This window comes from Cibotium barometz, chromosome 7, assembly GCF_041138505.1.
Source record: "Cibotium barometz isolate CiBa-2024 chromosome 7, ASM4113850v1, whole genome shotgun sequence".
NCBI lineage: Eukaryota > Viridiplantae > Streptophyta > Polypodiopsida > Cyatheales > Cibotiaceae > Cibotium > Cibotium barometz.
This window is the reverse complement of record NC_141052.1, coordinates 38,428,894-38,450,275: the sequence shown is the minus strand read 5'-3', so window position 1 is coordinate 38,450,275 and position 21,382 is coordinate 38,428,894. Positions and strand designations below refer to the sequence as shown.

The window sequence follows — 21,382 nt, the reverse complement described above, 5'->3', positions numbered from 1 at the left end:
CACATGCACGCACGCACGCGCACACACACACACACACACACACACACACACACACACACACACACACACACACATGCACATGCACATGTATGAACGTTTGCACACACATGTAAAAAAAATGGAAGGATTCTCCATTATAAGATCACATGGTTAAACTTTAGCAAGATAATGGCTCACTTGAAAAAATGGTTTCACCTTGGGAGAAATAGAGATTAAACACAACGCCTAGAGAAAAAAATGACAGAGATCAAGCAAGATTTGTAAGAGATAGTTGGGCACCTTAAGTCAAAGATCATATAACTGAAGTCCAAGAAAATCAACTAAAGGAGTAGCCCTTCAAATTCACATTGCTGTATTGCCTAAAGGATGGTACAAGAATGACTAGTATTTCATAAAATGGAAGAAGTCATACCCACAATCGAGTGAAATAAGAAAATAAGCTATAGTAAGACTTGGCTAAAAAGTTAACCATGTTGTAATCAATTATAATAAGCAAACAAGCTATAGCAAGACTTGGCAAAAAAGTTAAACATGTTGTAATCACTTATTATAATAAGCAAACAAGCTATAAACAAGACTTGTTAACCATGTTGCAGTCACTTATAATAACATATGCAACAAGACTGGAGTTCTCAAGTAGTTTAAGACACTTTAGGCACAAAAATATGGAAAGCACAAGATCTTGTGCCAACACAAGTGAAGGAGAACATTGAAAGAGTTTGCAAAGAAGGTAAATGGGTAGTTGATTATTTCATTTAAGAGCCTTTAGTTTTTTTGCATGTGCTTTGTTAACCTGCTCTCGTTCCTATTGCAGTCCTTGTACACTTTCTTGTTCTTCTTGGAGGTTGGCTGTTGTGAGGAGCTCTATTTGTTCTTCTTGGAGGTTGGCTGTTGTGAGGAGCTCTATTTGTTGTCGAAGCATATCCTCCGTATGCTTTGAGCTTTCCTGGTACTCTTGCATTTCCTTGGCATGCCTAGTTGTTAGGCTCTTTGTGTGAGCTATCTCCTTTTGTATCTTCTCCTTTGCTTGCTCCAGCCTTGCATTCAAGTCAGTATTCCCATTTATTTTTTGTATAATGGTTTGACTCAAAACCAAGTTATTACTCTCCAAAGCATTGTATCTTGTTTCCTATTGTTCTGTAGCCTGTAAACTTTTTATGATTACTTCTTTATGAGTTTCCTCTATTGCTGCCAAGGTATCTTTCACACTTTGTGTTTGGGCATTGGCCTCTTCTAGCTGATTTCATAGGCTGGCGTTCCTGTCATGCAGCATGTGTGTTGTCAACAAATGGCAATGCCATACCTTCTGTTTCTGTTCATACTAGTGGCCGCACTTATTTTTGTAATGGGATCATTAAGGAGTGTGTCGAGGCCTTCCACCAAGGTATCCTGGAGGAATTGTTGAGAATCCACCTCCTTGAAATAACTAAGATGCGGCAGTGGCTCATCTTGATCCAATCTTCTTTGTTTGCTTGGCATGGACGTCTCTGGGGAGTGTGGCCTCTTGCTAGATTCTGTTGGCTTCTCTAATTCTTGTTGTGCAACTGATGCCTCCTCGTGTGCTAGTCCTTCCAAGGTATGATCTTTCTGTGTTTGTTCTCCAACTTCCTCTATGTGTATCTCCACCGCTAGTTGTGAATCCTTGAGCGGGGAGAGGTCTTTGAATATTAGTTGTGTAGGGCTCGTTGGAGGGGAGAGCTGTTGGTGTTGTTCCTTCATAGTAGGGCTTTGTAGTTTTTCTTGGAGAGCCTCTTGGTATGTCTTGATCTATGATGCCACAGCCGCTTCCAATTGCTGAGATTCTGTGGTGACATCCACTAGTAGCCCTCTCATCCTTTTGTCAGTCTTCTTCTTTCGATCTTTCTTGATTGACTTTATGAGCTATTCTGTCTCCATTAACACTACTTGTCCTTCATCCACCCTTCCAGTAGCTTCGGTAGGTTGACTTCCGCATCTTCCAACAACAGATGGAGGCACTCCTTACTGTGGCACTGGAGAGTGATTTTCCCATATGGTGTAGTGACCTGTCTTCTGATGAGAGTTCCTTGGAAGGACTGTGCGTAAGGGCCCAAGAAGTTGCTCCTCAGCTTGCTGGCACTCTGGGACCCTATGGCACTGCTGGCTTGTGTTGGATGTGGTTGCTCCCGGGACTTAGATTCTAACATAGACATTTGTACAACCATATATTGTCAGTCGAATAACTAGTGGAAGCCACCCCTTTTTTTTAAGGTGTTAATTAGTGTTATATGTTAGTGAAAGGTTCGTGAGGGCCTTCCCATATAGTAAAATGTGTGAATTTGAAGGCATGAAAGGTTTTCGTGAAGTTGCAGACTCAAGGACGTGAAGTTCTCCCATGAAGGTTTGGGGGACATGAAGTTCTCCCATGAAGTTCGGGGACGTGAAGTTCTCCTGTGAAGTTCGGGGATGTGAAGCTCTCCCATGAAGGTCTCCCGTGAAGTTTGGGGACGTGAGGTTCTCCCGTGAAGGTCTCCCGTGAAGTTCGGGGACGTGACGTTCTCCCATGAAGTTGCAGACTTGGGGACGTGAAGGTCTCCCGTGAAGTTGCAGACTTGGGGACGTGAAGGTTTTCCGTGAAGTTACAGACTTTTACAAATTTTGCATGACAATGAGGCTAGTTTTTATTTGTTTTCTATACCTTATGTATTCATGCAGATTTTTTCGTGGAAGGTGGATATCTTACGTTTTCATTTATTTATCAATCCATGAATCGGCAATATAAAGAGATATACTTTAAACACCGTCCTAAATATTTATACATTCAAAAGAAACAACAACGAAAACAAAGATCAAAAAAGAAGGAAAGGAAGGGTATAGCTCCCACCTTGAGAGGTCGGAAAGGTAGTGTCGGGAGCAAAGAGTTGAAAGCGTGCAAGGAATCGATGAAAGAGAACGCGAAATCACAAGTGAAAGTGACGAAATCAAGAAAACAATCACTTTTATAGCGTAGCCGTTAGACAGGGCGGCTACGTTAAATGATCAATCCACGTGTTTTTTATGATTAGTTTCGTAGTTTTTACCGTTTCATGACGTGAACTTCTTGTACTTTTTCACAGCGTGAAATGCTAAAAAGGTTCACGTCATGAAACCGTTTGGGGTTCTTCACGGCGTGAAACACCAAAAATAGTTCACATCGTGAAAGATTTTGGGTACTTCACGGCATGAAGTATTTTTTTGCTGTTTCACGTGAAGTTTATAAAATCAAATTTTTGTGCTCAAACACACCCGCATGCACATGATGATGCATTGATTTTCCTTTTCTTTTAATTTTACCATGTAAACCAAAGGTTTTCTATGGTATTTTTAGGCATTGTTTGAAGAAATCTTTTTAATTCTAATTGGGAGGTTTTTAGTGTTCCTTCCACCCAATTAAATATTTTTGTTGCGGTGTCTGGTTGTGTATTGCTTATACTGGGGATGCCCTTGTTTTTTCCTTCACACATATTGTTCAATTCTTTATTTACTATGGGTATTGTTGTTGCTTGAGTCATTCTCAACTCAGGTTGTTGAATATGCTTCCTTCTCCACACAAGTGCAGCTAGAGGGTTTGTCCTTTTGGGGAGTTAATGCTGAAAGCTCTTACCTTCTTTTGTATATTGATTCAAACCTGTTGTGGCGTCTGTCTCATCGATTTTCTTTTAGGTAGCCATATTGTTGTATTGCCTTGATAGTAGCCTTATGCTCGTAGTAGTAGGTCCTTTCGGATCCACTATTGACAGCAGTCATGAGGCTTTTGCAAGTTCTTGACCTTCTGCCACTTTGTAGGTGGTGTCGATGGTTGACTTTTGAACTGGGTTCTCTCATGAGAACGTTCATCATTCATTGGTTCCTTCCTCTCAGGTTGACCCTTTGGGTGAATCTTGGGTACCCATTTGTATGTACTCTTGTATGTTGGGCTTTGTGTAGGTGATTTAAACACGGTGGGTGTAGATTCTGGTTTCTGAAGTACTGCCTTTGCAGCGATTTGTTTGCCCTAATTTGCCGTGGTCCATAATAGTATGGACATTTCTTTTATACCAATGGTTAGCGATGTTGTTCTATCTTCCCATTGGATATTGCACTTGTTGGCACAGATCCAGGATCATCCTAAGATCATTTCCTCTTCCATTGTACCTGCCTGCAGGCATTACAAACACCTTTCTAACCAAGGGATTATTACTGATGGAAATGTTAACATTTAAATACCCAACGGCCTTTGTGGTTGTTAAGTGCACACTACGAACTTTTACATCCGTGTGTTCCAGGTTCGGTTTCCCTGAGGCTATCCAAGTATCATATGAGATTAGGTTGTGGCTCGATCTTGTATCTATCAATGCAACACTTGTTATAATGCCCTTATTTGTTGATGTGAGTCCTAACTTGAGTCTTTCTAGTTCAATGTTTAGATCCTCTTTGTCCTTCATGGTTATGGACGCCATATTGACATGAATCAGGTCCTTTTGCATTTTAGCTTTTGCTTGCCTAGCTTTAGCCTCATCTTGCGCTTTCTGGATTTTTCCTTTTGTTGATTGCTTCTATTTTTTTGTTAATTGCTTCTGTTTTTTTGTTAATTGCTTTTGTTTTTTTGAGAGGTGTTCTTGGAAGAGCATCTTCTGGGTTAATGGTCCAAAGTATTTTTTTATTTTACTCCCATTGACATAGCCCTCGTCAATTGTCTCTATTCGGACAGATCCTTGAGGTGGTGTGATTTCTGATACACGGAATGGTCCCAGACCATGGTATTTCAGTTTCTTTTTCCTGGCGCTTCCCACACCATACATGAGGACAAGGTCCCCTATTTTTAACTCTTTTTGTTTGAGGTTTCTATCAAACCAATGTTTTTTGCGTAACTTTTCAACCATGAGTCCGTGTGATGCTATCAACCAGATTTCATCCAGTTTTTCCAAGTCAATTAGCCTTTCAGCTAATGCATTTTCAGTTAGACATTCTTGTATAGCAATTCTTGTATAGCAATTCTTAAGCTGGGGGGACTAAGTATTCCATGGGCATAACTGCTTCAACACCATAAGCTAGACAGAAAGGAGTATATCCTATTACCACCTTATAGGATGTGCAGTAGGCCCAAAGAGCAACTGTAAGCTTATGCTCCCAATCTGTTCGACTTGCTTCCACAGTTTTCGTCAGGATGGTACACAAAATCTTATTGGTACTTTATGCCTGACCATTTGCTTGAGGGTAGTATGGTGACGATTTATGATGGATTACCAAGAATCCTACAAGTAATTGATTAATCACCTCGTTAATGAAATGTGAGCCGTGATCACTCACCAATTCCAATGGGCATCCGAATCATGATATGATTTTCTCATATACAAATTTCGCAGTTGTTCATGCATCCACTTTCTTTGAAGTTCTAGCCTCTACCCACTTTGTGAAATAATTAGTGGCTACGATTATGTAGCGGGCTTGTGATGGATGAGCCGCCAGACTTATAAGCCCCACAAAATCTATTCCCCATTTCTCAAATGGTTGCCTGGACAATGATGGGTGTTAGTGGCATCTTGTCTCTTTTTTGCGGGATCGCAAAACGTTGGCATTCCTCGCATCTTTTGACAAACTCATTGGCATCCCCAAATAACATGGGCCACCAGAGTCTAGCTTGGAGCACCTTCCAGGCTGTAATTTCTTCGGCAAAATGCCCACCTGCAATCCTGGAATGAGATTCTTCCAGTGTGGTCACGAATTCAACCTCCCTTACGCATCCTCTGAGCACATTGTCTTTGCCCAGTCTATAAAACTCTCTGGCAATCAATTGATATGGTGATGCAAGCTTGATAAGCCTTCGCATCTTATCCTTATTTAAGGGTATGTTTTGAGGGAAGCCATAAGCCAAATACTTTGAAATCTCTTCGCTCCACTCCGGTACCATATCCAATTTGAATAAACAAGCATCAGGGAGGTCATCGTCGTCGACACCAGTTGTGCTGATTCTCCATTTGGAACTCTGGATAGGTGGTAGGTTCAAGGCCCTATTGCGGGGTTGGATAGATGGTATCCCTTACTCGACTGGCCCTAGGCTTAGTTTCATAAATTTGTTGGTACTTTTCAACTAGGGCCTTGGCATCTTCTAACTTCCTTATTTCTTTGTCTCAGCATTAGGATATTCACCAACCCCCTTTGGGGTTGCTGGTTGTTCTCCTTGTTTTCCCCGGTCTAACCCTTCTAGATTGATCCCTTGACCCCCCTCTTCCTTTGATTGTGAGGATCTGGTATCAATTGTATCTTCTTCAGACCCATCTTGGATTGTAACCCGTTTGTCCCCCTTTCCTAATTTCTTCACTCTTCTCCCTGTGACCAGATTTGGAATTAGTAGCATCCGCTCGGTTCCTTCCTTTGTCACCTAACTGAGCTTGAGCTTGTGTTAGGACATTGAGCGGTGTGATCTTCCTAGACTATACATTAATGGTACGAATGGTGGCCTGATTAGCAGTAGAAGCTGAACCACTTGCTCGGTAGGGACAATCTTTGATCAGATGATCAATGCTCACTTAGTGCAAGTGAGCATTGGCATGTCATTGGGTGTAGTCACCACTTGTTGTGGTGGCTGGTGTGTATGAGTCATATTCTTATTTGGACATTCAGCTACCCGATGTGCCCCACCACAGCCATAGCATTGTAAAGGTCCTCTTCTCAGATTTGAGTTGATTTCCTTGCCCTTCCACTATATCGTGGTTTGAAACACAGGTATTGGTTGTTATTCTGTAAGACATAATACTCTAGCATGACATCACCCATATCCTCATAGTATTCCCCACTAAAGTCTAGTTCCCATGCCAGTTCAATATCTTCTGATGGCTCTTCAATCACTACTTGATTGATCTTGGCCTGTGGTGGTTGTGGCGGTAGAATTGGTGGTGGCAAGGGCGAAGGGTCTTGTACCCGGAACATCCCCCTAGGTAAGTAAGAAGGGTTGGGTTGTACAGCAGTGGGCAGTGGTTTGCACAGGTGGTGCTAGCAAAGCCAGTGGGGCTCTATTTGTTTGCATTTGTGCTATATTTTGAAACCTTGGAAATCTACACAATGATGTGTCATGATTGCCCAATTTTACACAATATACACAATACAGTAATGGTCTTGCCCTTAACTGTGGACATTCACTGGTGGTATGGTTTAGTCTGCACATGGAGCACCACACCAGTTCCCTGGGGGGTAAAGGTGACTATGCCCATGGCTCGACATCTCTCTTCCTTCCCTTACCTTTAATTTCTCCAATATGGCATTGCTTAGCTCATCCACAGTCATATGTCTAATCTGTTTTCTTCGAGTTCCAATTTCTTGATGACTCAAGACACGCGAAGTCATGGTTGCTATCGATGTTCTAACATCCTCAGGTTGTGGCAATTCTAACATGCTATCTTTATATTCGATTGCCAATTTGCAACATGCATCAAGGGTAGCTGGCCGGGCTAGTACCAACAAGTAATCATGCATTTTATGGTCTCTAACCCCTCTCCTGAAACAAGGTAACAATTGATCATCTGTCAATCTTTCCCAAATTTTGCATTTTGAATTCAAGTGTTTCAAGCGAGAAACATAGTCTCTCATAGACTCATCTTCCTTATGTAGTTGGGCCATAGGGCTCCACCTGTCACCACACTACGTGCAAAGCTAGGCACAAAAATATTTTTTAACCTGGTGAAGTTAACCTTGTCCTCAGGCTTAAGGGTTCTGAACCACTGATGGGCTTTTCCTTCTAAGGTCAGCGAAAAAGCATGTATCATGGTCACATCACTGACCGGTCCGCGGGTTTCACATGTAGATTCAAAAATCTCTACATGCTGGATAGAATCTTCATCACTAGAGAATTTTTGGACAAGTTTTGAGATAATATGGGGTTTCATCTAGGTTGGTCGAGGTTCTAGAGTAGAACCTAACTCGTTGGTCGAGGTTCTAGAGTAGAACCTAACTCCCTGACCATCCCCCTACCCATCTCAGTAGCAATATTTAACAAGTCTGTCCTTGTGGCTCCATTAAGGTCCATGGTTGGATCGTTTCTAGGTTTTTGGGGAATTGCCCCCCCCCTTCCTAGACCTCGTCCCCTACCCATATTGGCTCTTCTTGGTATCTCAGGTTCGTGGACTTGTCCGATTGTGGTATCTTGGTGGGATTCCCCAATAGTAGCTTCTGTGCGTCTTTGTGTAATTAAGAGCTACCTTAGTGTCCCATACCACCAAGAGATATGACTTCACTCCAGCAGCATTTAGTTGTAACTTGAAATGGCAAGAGAGTAGACACAATGCTCTACACAATAGAATATCCCTTGAGAATGCCCCATGTCCCTATTATATAGAAGGGCCCTCAAGTGACTCTTGACTCTCTATTTCTATGTGTGACCCTTGGTTGCCTGACCTTAACCTCAACCCAAGGTTAGACCTAACCCTTGTACCACTCTAGAGCATGTTCCCATGCTCCCATGTTCACATGCCTAGTGTGGGTTAGCCTCCTAGTATATGCACATATAATGTGCACATAACATACTTCCCCTCTCTCAAAACATTGCACTCTTGCAATGAAAAGAAAGAAAACTACGCTGAATGTTCTCAACTGACTCCCAAGTCAAATCCTCAATTTCCCTATCTTTCCACTTAATTTTTACCTCAGGGAGAAGTAAATGTGTTATCCTCACCTCCCAGCTTCTTTTTCAGACTACTGACTTGAAAGACTAGATGAACTCTGACATGTGGAGGTAGTTTTAATTCATACGCAATCGTGACAATCCGATGTAGAACTCTGAATGGACCACAATATCTAGGAGATAATTTTGAGCATTTTCCTGTTACAAAGTTTGAGAATCTTTAGGAACTTTCAAATAAACCAACGCTCATGGCTCAAAAGATCGAGGTGAGTGTCCCCTACCAGCATAAAACCGTGCTCTATCTTGAGCACTTTTGATAGAATCCTAAGCTTGGGTCAGCATTTCCTACATATCTCGCAAGAAATCCCTCGATGCATCAAGCTCAATGTCCTTAAGACCAACATCAACATGTCCCTGGGTTGAACGAACTATAACCAGTAGCCGAATGCTTAGAACTATTATAGACAAATTCCATCATTGGAATATATTTTTCCCAACTCAATGGTTTATAGAGACATATGCACGAAGCATATCCTCAACAATCTGATTCTATTTGCTCAGACTCCAGGTGATCAGAGGAACTCATACTCAAAGTAGTTTCCAATTTCTTGAAAACTTCCTGTCAAAAATGAGCTATGAACTTAGAGTCCCGATCACTCAGTATATCAGAAGGTAGATCATACAGTCTAAACAGTTGCTTGATAAATTGGTAAGCCAATTCCAAAGCTTTAACTATTGTCTTTGTAGGTAAAAACCTAGCCATCTTTGTAAATTTATCCACCACGACTACCCAAATGGCATTGTGACCCCTGCTGGTATGTGGAAGTCCCGTAATGAAATCTATGGAAATACTTTCCCACTTTCGAGACGGAATATCCAAAGGATGTAATAACCCAGCAGATTTAAGGTGCTCTGCCTTATTAATCTGACACTGATGACAATTTAGCACATAATTCTGAACAAAATCATTCATTTTTTGCCAATAAAAAGTCGTCCTAACCAAAGCCAAGGTACGTTGTATGCCCGGATGTCTTGTCGATGATGCGTCATGACACTCAAATAGGATCCTCAAACACAAAACAATTCGTTTGGACCAAAAATATCTTTACTGAAAGTACAATATGAACATTGGCTTCCTTCAAGATGCGTAATATTGACTTCAGAAAATTTACCTTGAAGTTCTGTAATGTGTACAGATTTCTTTGGTATGAACTTCTTCGGTGCCGCCTTTTGTCTAGGCGCCGAAGGTGCTGTAGCTCCATTCAAAGGACATAATTTCTTCATATGTCTCTTTTCCTTGCATTTGAAACATGTGATATTATCCTTGCTCACAAATTTCTACTTTTTGCTGGCATTGTCAGATTTTTTTGGTTTTGGTGTGAAAACCAACTTTCTTTTTTGTCCACTATTTGAAAAAGTGAACGTGGATTTCTTTTCATTAGACGATGGTTTGCGCCGACCATAGCCCTATGAAAAACCTAAGCTGCCTGAATAGCATCCTCAACGGTTTTGACCTTGCATTTCTTTACCTCGTACTAATAATCACGAGTTAGAAAATCCCACATAAGGTATGATCATAAGATTTGGCTTTGGCAGCCAATTGTCTAAATTTTTGCACATAATTGTCAAAAGACTGATTTCCCATGCTATTTTTAACAAGCTTGGCAATTATTTCAAATTCATCCTCTGGTTGGACAAACTCTTTTTAAAAGCTTCCTCAAAACTTTGCCAAGTGGTAAGAATGGAATCATCTTTGAGATCCTTCCACCAAGTTAATGCCTTTCCTTTCAATAAAGCCTGCGCCATCTGTAGCCTCCTTTGCGCATCTGTGAATGGATCAAAGGCAAAATGTGTAGTTCACCTATTGAGCTAGGCATCTACACATTCCTGAGTCTTCTCCTTTTTCTCGCCGTCGTACACTTTTAGTGCAAACGACGGAGCAACCGCTTTGGTAGGAGCAGGGGTGCCACCAAAAGAGCTTTTTGCAAAGCCAAAATCTACATCTTTAGTGACTCTTGACTCTCCATTTCCATGTGTGACCCTTGGTTGCCTAACCCTAACCTCAACCCAAGGTTAGACCTAACCCTTGCCCCACTAGAGCATGTTCCCATGCTCCCATGTTCACATGCCTAGGGTGGGTTAGCCTCCTACTAGTATATACACATGAACCCCCCCTCATAGTGCGCGTGGTGAGAGAGAGAGGGGAGAGGAGCAGAGTTCACTCCATCTCCGCTCTCTCTTCCTTCAACCTTTCTTCTCCATTCTGCATTTTGTGTATGTGATTAAACTATTGATCATAATTATCTTTTTTAATCATGAGATTACAGCTTAATGATGTTTAGCATTAATCAACCGCACCTAAGAGGTGTTCACACGAGGGAGAAGAATACGAAAGAAAATTCGGATTTAAGAGATGGAAAAAATGCCACGCACACGGGAGAGAACTCGATGCACCGACATGCTATCCCTTGTTGCATTTTAGCAGAAAATCGACAGAGATTTGATAGCATGCCCATCGAAAACCCATTAAAAATGCATTAAATTTTTTTTTAACCATAAAATGCTCAAACAATGTCCTAAAAATTAGGAAAATTTTCCTAAATTTATTTGAGATGTAGGGGAATCCTTTTTTAGCAAAGTATCCACATTATCATGTGCGATATTTTGGTTTTAAAAAATTTGTAAATGCTTATTTTAACCATAAAAATAAAGAAAAATAGCATTTCCACATCACGAGATTTCCCCGCAACGTCGATACATCATCCAAGTTGAGAAGCACCGCGCTCCAACTGCCATATTGACATTCCCAACACATAGACCGCCAAAACAAACCAAAAATAACATTTTTTGCTTAGTAAATGTTTAAAATTTACTTTTAAAATGCTAAAATTTTTGGAATAATGAGAGAAAATAGGAGGAGAAAAACATCAAAAATTAACTAGAGACCGCTCTGATACCACTCTGAAAACCCTAAAGATCTCTCTAGCTAATAACCATGCATAACATGCATGCACCATGCATATACTCATCCACCTAACCACCCCCGAGCCCAAGGGTGCACACATAAATACAATGAAGTATCACATATCTTACCTTAGTGTCCCATACCACCAAGAGATATGACTTCACTCCAGCAGCACTTAGCTCTAGCTTGAAATAGCAAGAGAGTACTCTGCACAAGAGAACATCCCTTGAGAATGCCCCATGTCTCTGTTATATAGGAGGGCCCTCAAGTGACTTTTGACTCTCCATTTCCATGTGTGATCCTTGGTTGCCTGACCCTAACCTCAACCTAAGGTTAGACCTAACCCTTGCCCCACTAGAGCATGTTCCCATGCTCCCATGTTCACATGCCTAGGGTGGGTTAGCCTCCTAGTATATGCACATATAATGTGCACATAACATTCATTTACTTACAGGTTCTGGGATTGGAGTCACTAGCTCACGATTTCATGCATCAGGTAGCACTAACTAAGGTAGAGTTGTTTCAAGCACTTAGTGTTAGACGATGCCATGTGTCAACATAATACGCAGATGTTGTTGATGATTAGCCTCGAATTAGGTGCACTTTGATTGTTGGAATATAGCATCTTTCACGTTCCCTTATTTGTGGTGGATGGTGTCATTTGTTGGATTAAATGCTATTGTTTTTAACCAGAATGCAATTTCATGCATTTCATGCTCGCATGTGCATGTTTGGAAAGTGATGCTATTCTTTTCTGTCTGGAGGTCGTTTGGCGGGTTTCGCTCGACTTTTCCCTTTGCTCGAAAAAAACTTACTCAGGAAAGGTATTCCCCCTAGAGTATCAAGCGAGGCTTGATAGATGATTTATGTTAAACGTGAACAGTGGGGATCCGTGCCCTACAAATGTATGGGTGGATTATGCATCACAATTATTGGATCATTATGCATTATGGGTGGGAATGCATTTTGACATAGCTATGGACAATGCAAGGCTGCCATGTAAAGGACTGTGCATAGTTAATAGCTCCTATGTTAAATACATAATATATGATAGATTGCAATAATTAGTGGAATTTGAAAAAATGGCAAATATGAGTGAGGTAAAAGCCTTTACTAGATAAATACTGCTCGTCAAAGTAGTTTTTCAAAAGCTTGCATGCTAAGAGACAAAAGCAAAGCATACATCGTGCGCAAAAGCCTAATGGGTGGGTGGTCAGTGGACCAATGATGTAAATGACCTCGAAAGGGAATGTGTGGCACATTTCTAATCAATCTTTGCTACACTAGGGCCCTTCTCGTGGGAAGAGTTGAAAGCGAAAGCCAGGAGGCTTATAAATGTGACACCAATTCTTAATCAACAAGAAGCTGCATAGATGGAATCCCCTTTCACGAACATGGAATTGCAAAGTTCTCTTGCTAGAGTGGGTAAGTTGAAGTCACCAGGATGGGATGGATTGTTCTTATAATGGAGAGTCCTCCCACTTTTTATGCATCTCTGCATACGTGTGTCAATGCAATAATGCATGTATTTATATAAATTCTAACCCATCCAATGCTTTTTTTTAATAAAATCCACAATAAAAAGTAAAGATCCTCACGTTCACTAGTAACGTTGACTGAGTATTCCAAACTAAGGCGAACACATAGCCTACCAAAGTGTACACTTAAAAAAAGAGGCTTCTCAAAATGAACCATGCTTCATCTAGCTTTTCACACTCCCATATACCCAATTAGTGAATTCTGATCTATCTAGCTCGTTTTCTTTTCTTCTCATCCAACTAGACATGCCTTCTATTGGAATACATAGAGTTTGGCTTGCTTTTCTATTTTCTAAGTAGATACATTATCACCCTTACTCATCACTAATCCACATTGAAGCCACGGGTAGAGCCCAAGGTGCATGTTATATCTCAGATGTACTTAGAGAAGAGGTTGTAGGAAAAGGACATGTGCACTTAGGGAGGAAAGGGCGGGTGTCATATCTCAAATGTACTTAGAGAAAAGCTTGTAGGAAAAGGATGTGTGCATTGAATACAAAATTTTTCCTCATTAAGAGGAAACTATACAAGCCATGGGTAGAGGCCAAAGCATTTAAGGAGGAAAGAGCATGTGTCAAAACTCAAACAACTCAAATGTACTTAGAGAAAAGCTTATAGAGAAATGACATGTGCATCGGAATACAAAAGTCTCCCTCACCAAGAGATAACCATACAAACACTTAATCCTATCTAGATAGGCTAACAATAAAACTAATAACGTGTTAACCACATTGGTTAACATTACTCCAAACATGTGGCTGCACCATTTTTCGCCAGATCCTTTGTAACTGCAATGCGCTTATTGCATATGATTGGGATATCACCGAGCTCATGACTTGTGTAATGCTAGTTGATTTTTTTAATAGTATGGAGCTTACGAGACTTGTGTGATGTTGATGAATTATACATGGCCAAGGACATTAGTCTTATTCTAGCTTTTGGGCCCTAGACATTCCTTGAGCCGTTGGACATTGTACATAAGAGGCTTGTATTAAGTCATTTTGGTTGATTCTAGCTTTTGGGCCCCAGACATTCCTTGGGTAGTCGAACATGGCACACAAGAGGCTTGTATATAAGTCATTTTGGCTAATGAGAAAACACATAATTTGATTATCACAATTGAGTCTAGTCTTGTGGTGATAGCTTACTTGCTAGTTTGCTTTCTTTTGGTGCATGCATGCTTGCTTGTGGATTATGTGTGAGAGTATTGATTGAGTGAAGATTGCTCTCCTCTTCTCCCTCTCCTTCTTCATCTCCTTATCTTCCCAATATTTGCACTCATATTGGCATTCAGGTAAATTGGCTCTAACTCTTGCAGTTATTTCCTTCTTCCTCTCATGTAAGGCACAAGAGTTTCCATTTTAGTGAACATAACCAACAGAAAATTTAACCCTTAAAGTGAGGGGCTAATACTAGCTACATGCACTGTGGTGCATGTTGTGCGGTTTGAATCCCTCTCAATTGCTGTAAAAGGGGGCAAAGGCACCGATGTGAGAGGTCAGTAACCTTAGTAAACTTTACAAATGTATATTAACTATTTAGATTTTTGGAAGCCTTGAAAATATATTAACAGACATAGATCTTCTCTCTCTCTCTCTCTCTCTCTCTCTCTCTCTCTACATGGAATACTAGGTTAGTCTCTACTTTCTCTTTATCCTCTTTGAATGCCTATAAAATGCATGATAGCATGTTGAATCGTTACTTATAGTGAATCATAATTAATGGATGATAACATACTAAGTCTTTTTTACACCCTAAACCAGCCTCACACATTGTAAGAATTTGTTAAAATCTATTTTTCAATCGTAGATCATTATCTTCATCTTTTCTCAATCCAAGTTGTGATAATAGCATGTTGGATTGCCAAAAGCAACAATTTTTTTATAACAAAATTGGATTGTAATTTTTTGATTTTTCAAAAGAAGATTGCTTCAATATGGCATTTCTTGATTGTAGATCCACAAATTTTTTTCCGAGCACAAGTTTTTTTTTTTCTTGTATAGAGATAAATTTATCTTTTGTTGCTTTAATTTGCAAATCTAATTATTTCTCAAAATAGTGACAAAATTATTCGGTTTTAGAAACGACCTTAGTAAACCTTTGAAATATAATTATCGACTTAGCTCGGAAAGAGAAACTACCTTTCTCTTTCTGTCTGTGCCTGTGTCGACGGATTAGCAGGTGAGTCTCTCTCTGTGAACACTTTTTTCTTCTTCTTTTCATGAATATTTATGGGTGTTTTTGCGTAACCTGCTTTATATTCATAACTAATGGCTGGAATGGATTCCAAAAATCAAAGCTCTCTTATTCTTTGCATCATAAATTTCAGTTAATTCTGCAATGCGAAATCTATGTATGTGAAATCGTTTTTTTTTAAAATTTTTTTAATTGCGAGGAGGTTTCTAAAATCCCACAGCTTATGGTGTAAGAGGGGGGCATAATTGAACTCACTCGCCAGGGCTCTCCCCTTTTTCCTCTTAGATTTTTCGCTTGTGGCATCTTGTTTAACTCTTGTGATTAACCCTAATTTTCAACTTTTTTGCCTCGTGTAAGACACAACAAGTAGGCAATTATCCTTCATGAGATATCCCTCTGTCATCACATAAGACGCATGTGGATTAATGCTAATCACTTCATGTTGCTTTCCGTGCTCGTACTCAACCACCTCGTGATGCATCTAGTACTTTGCATACCGTGCACGTGTTATGTATGCCGTACAAAATGCACAATTATTGATTTTGAAGTTCCTGTTTGTCCTAGACCTTCTTAGGTGGCCTCTATTTCTCATCCTTGCATCCCATAGCTTTCCCAAACTGCCAAGACACACTAATGTTTTCAATATACATATTTTATAATTAATACTATGCAAACTAGAAAAAGAGTAGTGTACTTAACGTCCCTTAGTTTATCAGTACTTTTGTACTTGTGTTGAACAGATATTGTATGTATCATACCTAATGTTTCTAACCACCTTGTGCTGCAATTACTATTTATATTGCAAATCATGTACAACGTTGACTTGGATCTAAATTTGGATCTTGACTCCATGCTAGTGTTAATGCTATATGCATGAACAAAACGTTATTGATGCTCGAAAGTTGTATAGGGTTGGAAGGTGTTGAGCTATGGTTACAAATTGCTTGACCATCTTTGTAAATCGGCCAATCCATTGTCCTTTATCTTGGCCGGATCTAAGGCAATATAATCAAGATTAATGATATAGTTAAGAAAGGTTATATCCTCCAAAAGAAGGTAGATTGCTTCTTGTTGATGTAATAATTGTTATAAATGCTCTATGGTCATTCCTTAGGAGTCCTGGAAAAGTTCAAAACCTATGGTCATATTCCTTAGTAGACCAAATCCCTAAGGCCACTTGCCATAGTACATGCTCACTAGTATCCTCTCATGGCACATGTCGGGGGGATTCTTTGTGGAGTTCTATGTGCCACTCCACACAATGGATGTCCAGACTCCACGGGCACCTCCCCGTGGGTCTAGCTCATGACATCCCCCATTGCTTTGACATGATCCTCAATTGAAAAGCTTCCGTGTACGCTTCAAGAAGTATTGGGACACTCTTTGAAAAAATCTTTTACTGACTTGGCATTGGTAGGTGAGTAGTTATGAAACTTCATAAAATTTGTCATGTGCATGGCAACATGGACATGCTATGTTGCATGCGTGGAAGCCTTGCTGTATTGACCCACAACCCTAAGCGTGGTTAAGAACATTGATGCTGATTTACAAGAGAGGAGAGAGAAGAAGAGAGATGGGTGTCAGGGTTTTCTGTATTAATATGGTACAAAAAAGTTGACTGATTTTATGTACATGCTTGGGCCTTGGTCAGCCCATAGGGGTGACCTTCTAGCCCCTTTCTACATGCTAACTGATGACTAGACTTATGAATGCTGAGAATGACTTGATGATTATGCTGATTTATGCCTTCTTCTTATATATGATGCTTGAGGTGCAAGTCAGCCAGCATATGTTGCAGTCGGCCTGCTCTGGACAAAAGATCATGAATAAAATCCTGAAAAATGATGTGGTTCTTTCTATGCCTGCCCACAGTTGCTGAACATTTGCTGATGCTGTCCCACCTGCTGCCTGGGCCCACTTGAAGGCTGCCGACTGCTGTAATACAGCCTTTAATGGCTGCCAACATGCCCTCCTTTATGATGCTTATGTGTTGATGATGATGATGACGACGACGACGACGACGATGATGTGGCTGCTGATGATGAGGATGATGCTGTAGATGATGATACTTATGCTACTGTTGTCCTAAATGCTGACTTAACTGATCAGGAATTAATGGTGGTCATGCAGAGGATTAGCCATGGCATGGGGGTGCACTTGACATGCTAACCCAGATTTGCAGCCAAGTTTTAGGATTGGTTAGGAGCTTCCATGTGACATTGGCATTAGAGCTTCAGGCTGATTATGAGATGTTGTCATTGCCCAGGTCCCACCCACCCTTATTGCATCGTGCATGGTTGAAACCATCACCCGTGTCTTGATCTTTTGGTGGTGTGGTGAATAGGCAACATTGTATCATAGCAGGTTTAGCAATGCTAAGTGCTGAAGTGTCCCAGATCAAGGTGCACAGGTCCAAGGTACAAGAAAAGTGCACAGGAACATGGCCCAATGGAAGTAACACCAAATGGAAGAAAACCATGAGGTTGGTCAACATAACCCGTAGGAATGGCAGACCTGATAGTCGGATGCCACTTGGGGCATACCGGGAAAGGCTTTCAGAGTAACAATTTCAAGGGATGATGATCATCCACCACAGGGAGGGGTGCAAGGAAAGCAAGGATCAGTCTTGGGAAAGAAGATCATGGAAGTGTTTAGGGACAAGGCATGAAGGACAAGGGGACAAAGTGGAATAGATGCACAGATCTACACCAAACTATGGACTGGAACCAAAGCATTGCAATGTTTTCGGTAGAAAGGTTGCAAGGCATTGAAGGAAAATAGTGTGGGTTTTCATGAAGGGTCAAAAGGGATGATGACAGTCATCCATTGTCAAGGGTTCGGAAGCGTGTCATCAACTTTAGTAGAGGGGATGCCATGTGCATGGTGACATGGACATGCTAACCTAGATTTGCAGCTAGGCTTTAGGATTGGTCAGAATGGTGCAGGAGCAGGGCCGAGAGACTAGATAGCAGTCGGCCAAGGGGATTGGACAACACATGTGAAAAGTCGGTGGCATAAAAGATTTATTATCTCCTGGTTGCCAGCCGACAGTAGGTCGGATTGTTCCAGGGCAGCTTGTGAGTCTATGTAAAGGTTTAACAAGATCTTGTTTTAATCATCTCATTCATATCTTAGGGATTATATTCAGCAGTGGGTAAAACAGCAGCAACAGTAGAGCTGCTAGAATCTACAACATCCTCAACAGATCCTACATCCACAGAACTTGGACGTACATCCATACCCTGCACAATGTTCCACACTCCTTCTTCCAAAGAAGCTTGGGATGAGCTAGATAAAATCTTTGGTGCTAAACAAAATAACTCTAAAATTGACTTGAAAATCAAATTCTTTACTTTGGACATAAAAGATAGTGATTCCCTCTCTACTCATCTTAATAAAGTAAAAGGCATAATTCAACAATTAGCCGGCATTAAAGCACCACCAGAAGAAGAAAACATGATTGCTATCTTGTTATAAACAATGACAATGGAAGAATTTGTGACACTAAAGAACCTTCTAGATACAAGTCTTGAAGGAATAAAAATAGCACTTGTTGAAGAAGACAAAAGGATTCAAGCAAAGAAGGAACAAGCTACATCGGGAAAAGAGAAGGCTTTCTTCTCCAAAGGATCAAGACCAAGGATGAAGATAACTTGCCACCATTGTGATAAGGTCAGACATATGGCAAAGGATTTTTGGCACAAGAAGCGTGTCAAAGAAGCATACTTAGTGGTGATGAAGAAGGAGGACGACATTGAGGCTTTCCACCAGGAAGGAAGCAACTCAGAAAATCTCTTCTAAGAAACCACAAGGAGCATGGCTCCTAACCCCTAGTGTAATCCCACTCTCCCAGTGTGTAAAGAGTCAAGACAAAGCCAACAGTGTAGCTTATAGAGTAGCCTAGATGGACCACTCCAACCATGAGTATGGGGTGTAGGTCAGTCAATGAATGTTACGTATTAGGCCCTTATCACATTGAGGGGAGGTGTTGAGAAAAACAATGTGTGAGGGTGCAATAATTGTGGAGCAAGGGGAGGAGCATGCACATTAGACTAAGGGTGCATTTCCAAAGATTGAAATGTATGGTCAAGTGTAAAAGGTGAAGTCAAAGGTCAAAACATGCTGCATCATGTATGCCCAAAGTGGGTAGTTGCTGTCTCCATCCAGTTTGTCATCGGTAGACAACATGTGAAATACATCATTGCTGTTATCAGCCATGGCCACTGACTGAAACTGATGCAAAAGCTACCTGTAATGAAGCAAAGACCGAATAGAAAACAACTCGTGCTATGTAGCACGGTCCACAATAGAATACGTATGCCTGTTTTGCAGAAAATTGCGCTGTCGAAATTTCTGCACAAAATGACGAAAACACCTGTACAGAACTTGTAATGCAAAAACGAAGCTCGAAACGACCTCAGATGCAATTTCTGAGAGGGCAAAGCCCTACGGCCTATCTGCAGAGTATAGTGACCTGCAAGCGCTCGTGAAAGCTCACCTCAATCGGAGAACGTGAGTCGGAGGATGCTAGCGGCGTAGCCCTGGGGGCCGGAGCTTGCTCTGATACCAATTGTTGGAATTAGGGTTGCAGGAAAGCACACAAAGCTTGGAGAAGAAGAAGAAGCAAGAATGCACACAACACACAGTGTATTAGATTGTGTCAATGTACAAAGATTAGTTAGCCCTAGAATAATGGGCGTATATACAAGCCGGGGGAAAAAACCTCCTAAAGAGGGAAAAAGTTGTTGGAAATCATGGATCTAGGACTAGGCTAGCCTATGGAGGCTCAAACATAATGCTAAACATGATTATAAACAAATGACAAAAGCAATACAAAGCAACACAAGATGCACTTACTTGACCAAGAGATTGTGTACTTGAGAATAAATTGTTGTATCACATTACATTGAAATGACCCTTTATATAGGTCCAAGTACCATATGGGCTTTGCCTTTGCATGTGGGATAACTCCTAGCCTTCACCACATTCATCCACATCCCTTTGACCTTGTCTATGATATGACATAGATCACTTTTTCTAACACCCTTCCTTGATCATGGCATATCATAATGCCCTTCCTTGCTTCTAACATTACATGAAAGAAAAAGCTTAACTCATAAGGAGTATAGCTCTACAGTACATAAAAGAAATTAGCATCGCTCATAGGGAGCATAGCTTCTACATTGCGAAAAGAAAATGACATGACATGAAAAACATTCCTACATGAAAACATTCCTCTCCCATACCCCATCATCATCATAGCATCATCATCATCATATCCATGAACATTGTGCCTCATGTGCACCATCATGTGTCTCTCCAATACTCCATATCCATGAACATTGTGTCTCATGTGCACCATCATGTGTTGAGCATGGAAACCCAACTCCCATCAATCCCCCCTTGTGGGCTACATGGTCAACGTAGGAGAACTGTGAGCATACATCATATCACATGACCTACATCATCGGTGGTCAGAGGTGAACATACATCTTGAGTAAAGGAGTGCATCATCATGGCTTTAGAAAGCCCATTCATCATCAGGTACCTCTTCATCATCATAAGAGGTGGTTATATGATTACATTGTTCGGTGGTAGTAGTGTCCATACATAAACATTTGGGTAAGAGAGGGCATAAATCATTCGTCATTATGACATGTGAGCCATGACATAATAATCAACATAGACAGCATCTTGTTCATCTTCATTGACATCTTCGTCTTTGTCTTCATCCATTTTTGCATCTCTGTCTGCATCTTCATCTGCTTCTTCATTTTGCATAGCATCTTCTTCGTCCTGACATTGCTCATAGACTGTGCGTGCATTCCCATCCTTGAGGCATCGGCATAATGCATGGAATTTTCCAAAAAGAGGTAAAAGAACATCGTACCATATGAACAACCTCTTAAATTGCTTGAAGGTTTTTAAACCTTAGTCTCAAAATAATAAAGAATAAGAATTCTTTATTTCCAAATTAGAAACGGCCAGATTTATTCGTCCGGCGGCTGCTGCACTGATTTAGGATCTGTCAGCATTCGAAGGCTCCACAGATGATGCTGGATAAGGATCTGGTCAACTGCCTTCTTCGTC

General features: G+C 40.8%; 1 protein-coding gene across 8 annotated transcripts in view; it reads left to right on the top strand.

Annotated features, from left to right (window-relative positions):
* Window positions 1–15,150: 15,150 nt before the first annotated feature.
* LOC147636967 (uncharacterized) overlaps window positions 15,151–21,382 on the top strand; it is a 48,397-nt gene continuing 42,165 nt past the window's right edge. For 7 of the 8 annotated variants that reach the window (XM_086800561.1, XM_086800562.1, XM_086800556.1 and 4 more), the window contains exon 1: window positions 15,151–15,277. The gene's annotated coding sequence lies outside the window, so the exon portion shown is untranslated. The remainder of the gene's footprint in view (window positions 15,278–21,382) is intronic. The other variant, XM_086800557.1, reaches the window with a different exon arrangement.